Here is a 6,689-nt window from a genome sequence, read left to right on the forward strand (position 1 = left end):
AGATGTACTGTATATCTAGGTTGACAATTTCCTTTCTTCGAAGATGATTCATTGAGTGAGTGAGTTTAGTTTTACGCCGCACTCAGCAATATTCCAGCTATATAGCAGCGGTCTGTAAATAATCGAGTCTGGACCAGACAATCCAGTGATCAACAGCATGAGCATGGACCTGCGCAAGTGGGAAACGATTACATGTCTCAACCAAGCCAGCGAGCCTGACCACCCGATCCCGTTAACTAGTCGCCTCTTACGACAAGCATGGGTTACTGAAGGTTCATTCTAACCCGAACCTTCACGGGCTAGATGATTCATTGAAAAATACCCCGACAACTATTTATTTTGTAACAAAGAAAAAATAAGGTATAATATACCACTTTTCTACAGGGGAGCATTGTTATTTTGCAGTTTGGCCTCTGACCTCGAAAATAAAAAAAAGCTTTATTTAATTCCGCCGACTCGAAATCAGAACCTACCGACTGCACATTCAACTGCTTCCTTCCCGTGTCAGGGGCGGTGGGGTAGCCTAGTGGTTAAAGCGTTGGCTCGTCACGTAGAAGACCCGGGTTCGAATCCCCACATGGGTACAATGTGTGAAGCCCATTTCTGGTGTCCCCCGCCGTGATGTTGCTGGAATATTGCTAAAAGCGGCGTAAAACCAAACTCAGTCAGTCAGTCAATCCTTCCCGTGTCAGTTCTTGGGGGAAGGCTGTAGGTAGAGGAGAGTGGAACTCAACAAGAAGGCCGAGCGCAAGGTATTAACGTTCTTCTTTCTTTGCATTCAATTTCTTAATACACTCTAATATATTTACGAGTAAAGAAACTGTTTAATGACCGAGCTGTCCAACGTTGTGACAGTAACATCTGATTCAATCTATTTTGATGTTCTCTGCTGCTTTTCTTTGTTATTCCTTGCTGCGTTTGCTTGAAGAGCAATCTGTGTTATGGATTCAAAATCTGCAAATTTGACAACGAATAATCTTGCTGTATATGTTGGGTTGAGAACGCAGGATTCGAATCCACACTCCACACTCAGAGTCAGACACCTAATCGCCAGCACACAAAGTCAGAGATCTCACCCACTCAGCCATCGCTTCCTCGATGAGGCAACTGGTCGTACGGGCCTTTACCTGACCGTTTTAAGGCGATTTCGGACGTTTCTACTGGACAAACGACGATGTAGATGCATCACTGTTGTTATGGGAGTTTGCTGATATTTTCTGGCCAGTCGGGTGACAGTCGATGGATGGCGACCAACATCTCTTGCAATTACCTTAAATGACCCCCGACCGCGTCATACCTAAAAATGTTAAAATATGGTACTTGTTGGTCCCTGCCTGGCGCTCGGCATTAATGTGTACAACAAGGACTGGTCGGCTCGAGTCACCTTAAATGACACAACATTCCCCACACGAATAACGTGCCATCTTTGAGTAGTTGTCAGTTGAGGGGGCCCAATATTTGCTTGTCACAACGACGGATTTTCCAAGTTACTGAGCTGCTAGAACAGTTTACTGAAACTTGATATTTGCTTAATGATGGGTAGGACCGCCTCCGTGGTGTAGTGGTTAGAGCGTCCGCCCGGAGAGCGGAAGGTCGCGGGTTCGATCCCCGACCGCGTCATACCAAAATACGTTAACATATGGTACTTGTTGGTCCCTGCCTGGCGCTCGGCATTAAAGGGTACAACAAGGACTGGTCGGCTCGGAGTCAGTATAATGTGTCTGAGTGGGGTAGTCATGCTTCACTGCGGCATGGTATCTCAGTGGGCTAGCACTATAAAACCATCTTAAGTCTGGGCAAGTACAAGCAGCCGCACATACACATACACACGCATGCACGTCGTCATATGAGCGAAATATTCTCAAGTACGACGTTAAACCCAATTTCACATCACCTCACTTAATGATGGGCACACTTATTGCACGCATACCTGCCAACTCACGCTTTTATTAATCATGTCACGCTCTTACGACAAATCTGATAAATCTCGCGCCAAACTGGGTTCATATGAAAAAAAATCACACTGAAATATTTTGATCATAGCGCATGCATTTCTACAATCAATGCATAACTATCATATGGATATGAATGTCTTTGGGCATGTGGATGAAAAATCATTGGTGCTGCGATGCCCCTAGTGAGTGAGTGAGTGAGTGAGTGAGAGAGAGAGTGTGTGTGAGAGAGGGGAGAGAGAGGAGAGGAGAGAGAGAGAGAGAGAGAGAGAGGGACACATGCTTCGTACATATTATATCAGCCAGACTGTGCAGAGGTTGTAATGTCATACGACCGACTTCCATATCTCTGAAAGATAAGTATATCAGTCCGAGACATAACGGCTGGCCCGGTCACAGTCTTTCTTTTCACCCAGATTTGTATGACATCACAAGTTTTTTACGCACTATTTACAACGATATTCCGTCACTACTTGCACGTGACGCAATCACTCAAGCTCACTTCACACTGGTCCCTGTCTGCACTTGCCTCGCGTCTCTTTCATGTGTCTCTTTCGGCAGTTGTTTTTTTTCTTCTGATGCTTCTATTCTAAGCTGATAGCCACGAAGGGCTTGGCCTTTTGTTCAACACTTATTATCTTTTCAGTGTATGTCAATGCATGTCACGTTTTGACAATAACATTCTCTGAAAAAAATAGCACAGTTTGGAAATCATGTCTGGCGTCATTGTTTTCACAACATACACTAATTCATTGTTTAAACTAGACTTCCATCTATCCGTGGAGATGTGTAAATAATGGAGTCTGGGTCAGACAATCCAGTGATCAACATCACGTGACACGCTAAGGGAATCTAACATACACTCAATTCCTGACTTTTTGACGTATCATTTATACTTTATTTTTCAAGGTGCTAGGATCTACCGTGAATCGGACACGTAGTATGTGATGATATTCATACAGGCTAACGCCATATTACATTTGTTTGACGCCGCAATATTCCAGCCAATGACGGTTGTCTATTGATAATCGAATCAGAGCCCCGATCCACAAAGCGTTCGTAACGTTACGACCTGTCGTAATTCTATAGTTTAACATTGGCTTACGAATATCGTAGCGCTACGAATGCTTTGTGGATCGGGACCCTGGAACAGACAATCCAGTGATTGACATCATGAGTATGGCATGGTAAATGCTTCTACCAGGTCAGTGAGTCTTACCCGATCCCGTTAGTCGCCTCTCACGACACTCATGCATGGGTTACTGAAGGCCAATTTGAACTTGGGTGCTCACCCTACCTACACAGCACTAATATACATTAACATATACCACCCATTTCCAGTCTAGGTCTAGAGATTGTTCATCTACTGAGGGGGCGGTGGGGTAATCTAGTGGTTAAAGCGTTGGCTCGTCACGCCGAAGACCCGGGTTCGAATCCCCACATGGGTACAATGAGTGAAGCCCATTTCTGGTGTCCCCCGCCGTGATATTGCTGGAATATTGCTAAAAGTGGCGTAAAACCAAACTCAGTCAGTCAGTCATCTACTGAGTCACTCGTTGAAAACGTAGTGGTATGTCATCGGCATTGAGGGTTCGACTCACCTCATGGGTACAGTGTGTGAAGCACAATCCTTGTGTCCCCCGGTGTGATATTCCTGGATTATTGCTAAAAGCGGCGTAAAACCTCACTCCCTAAATCATAGGCTTTGATCATGCTCAATTGCGTCGGACTTTCAGAAAAATTACTTAACATATAATTTCCGATAGTTATTTTTGGCATTATTGAGAAGCAAAAATTGGTAAGTCATGGTTTTGATGGGATTCAAAACTGCTGAAGCTATCCAACCTTTCTTCCAGCTTCATGTTAAAGTTTGATTAGAGACTACGTACCTAAACAAAACTTATATCCTTTGAGATTTGATATTGGAATACAATATCTCTCATCAATGACTTTATATTCAGATAATATGCATAATACAATACAGATATATATAGATGAACCCGCTATCAGCAGTGTTTGCGAGAACAGTGGAGGCTCGGATAGACGTGTTATGTCAAGGACGAGATGACCCATATCGTTTTGTAACACAGTACAAACTAGGGCATTTCTTGGTTGCGTTCGAACGCCATGTTCAGACCCTAGATTTTAATAGCGTTTTTGTAACAAGTTCACTTGGACTCTCTTTTAAAATTCTTTGTTTCTATCAAAATTATATATTTTAAAACACAAAGCGATAGCCTGCGCGGAGAGATACGTGTTTATTGTTCAATTAACTGCGACTATAAGGTAAGTGCAATCAACACCATACAATCAGGACGTCAGATCAGGTGATGTACCAACGGCAGCTTGTTCAATGATGAAGGCGCCTGCAGACTCGCATCTCACATTCCACAAGAATCATTTGCCAGATCTTACATCAACGCAATCTGACTAGTATGGCCACGATGTCTACTGTCTAAAACCATACTATGCTGTTGTTTTCTAATTTACTGCTAGTGCTTCAAAACAAACTCTGTCTCAATAAAGGAAACAATTTGCCATTGGGCAAAGAATTATGGCCTATGATCATCAACTATTGTCATATCGAAGAGGGGCGGTGGGGTAGCCTAGTGGTCAAAGCGTTCGCTCGTCACGCCGAAGGCCCGGTTCGATTCCCCACACGGGTACAACTTGTGAAGCCCATTTCTGGTGTCCCCCGCCGTGATATTGCTGGAATATTAGCTAAAAATGGCGTAAAACCATACTCAGTCAGTCAGTCAGTCATATCGAAGAGTTGAAAACGTTATAGAGTAAAAGAGATTCAAGAAAGAAATGTGTTTCGTAATGCTAGCGAACATGTTCCTACTCACACATACAAAATGAAATGTCAAGTATCACAACCTTAATGTCGGAAAGAGCAAGTTAAATCTCCAAATCATCATCATCATCATGACAATCTGTAAAGCGATTACTTTTAATATGTAATTCACCTGTCGCTGCACACCGTGCTTGCACATTACAACCATCTAAACAACTTGTTTTAGTAACAAGAATAATGTTAACTGTCATTAAATAAATCACCACCACACATTTCCATGAAAAGTCGGAGAATCGGTAAAATGCCTCTGTCTCAAAGAATAGGCTGTAATACATTAAATTACCACGATATGACCATACAAAATGACTTGTTTTGTGCCCAAGCCATCACTCTTGGAGAAACAAGTGTCAAAACACATAAAAATATCAACTTTGGATGTAAATGGAAACATTCGTTGTTCATTTTTATGTAAATTTAAGTGCTGAGAAGGCAAAACACGACAAAACAAAATGGCCGCCATCCATTTAAACAACATTTTCAAAACAAAATGATGCCAAATAATTTCTACATCCTTTAGCAGTAGACAGAAGTCTAAATGAAGTGATGAGATTGATAGTAGTAAAACTATCAATGATTTACTTTGAGGTGTTGTCGGGCAGAAAACCAAATCTGGCAAAAATGCCACATATAATGGCCTGTAAAAATACCCTGATACCACAATCGGAGAGTATTACAGGCCTTTTCATGAGCCCAAGACATCATACTAACTGAAAATAGTGTCAAACAAAATCAGTACTGGGGAGGCTACGATTTCAAATTTTTCAGCTGCCTCCTCCTGGACTGTGTACATATACTATTCACACTTTGCTAAGGATCGGATAATTGATTCAACAGAAAACTATGTATGATGTGGGGTCTTATTTGGATTAAATATCTAAGCTTATTGTAAGCATCGATCCTAGGTTTCAGTATGTCACTGCATCTTGTGATCCGATACCTGCTACTGACAGGTGTTGTGTACTTGTTAATAACTCGTTCCATGATTTGCAAAATGGTTGATTGGTGCCATGAAAACTATTTTTATGGTTACTCATGTATCAAGTGCATAAGGTTAGATTAAAGTGACTGTTTGCCTAAAGAAGGGTTATCATATTATTATTTATCCAGTTTTAAATGGATACAATTTCAAATTATAAATCTAATTTTTGTGATCCTTAGCAAAGTGTGAGTAGTGTATATGTGGTGAGGTAAGGTGAAATGGGTTTGAACGTCGTACTTAAGAATATTTCGCTCATATGACGACATGCATGCGTATGTGGGGCTGCTTGTACTAGCCCAGATTAAGGTTTTATAGTGCTAGCCCACTGAGATACCATGCCGCAGTTAAGCATGCATACCCCGCTCAGACACATATTACTGACTCCGAGCCGACCAGTCCTTGTTGTACCAATTAATGCGGAGCGCCAGGCATGGAACAACAAGTACCATATTTTAATATATTTCCGCTCTCCGGGCAGACGTTCTAACCACTACACCACGGAGGCGGTTGTATACATATATGTACTTCGACACGTCCATATGTTGCTGAAATAATGACGGTGCATATCACATAACGATGTCCCGTAAGAAATACATCCACCCTGTTACGTCACACAAGTGATGAAGATGACCGATCAGGGACAGGTCAAAGAGTGTGAAGCTTCCTCAACTTCCTCTGCAGATGTCACGTGTTATGCAATAACAGCAGCTACATGCCCACACCAGTAACATCTGTCTGACCACTTACAGATAAGATTATGTAGAGGGTAATGTCAGAGTAACTCTCCATTCCTTAAAAATAATGGAGCCGACAAAGGAATGACGTCACAAATGTAATTAACAGAGGATGAGACAAGACAGGAGGATGCGAGCGTCTTTAAGTCCTCCACGTGAAGTGCGAA

Source organism: Haliotis rubra, unplaced genomic scaffold (assembly GCF_003918875.1).
Source record: "Haliotis rubra isolate DU_JTF1 unplaced genomic scaffold, ASM391887v1 Scf92, whole genome shotgun sequence".
Classification (NCBI taxonomy): domain Eukaryota; kingdom Metazoa; phylum Mollusca; class Gastropoda; order Lepetellida; family Haliotidae; genus Haliotis; species Haliotis rubra.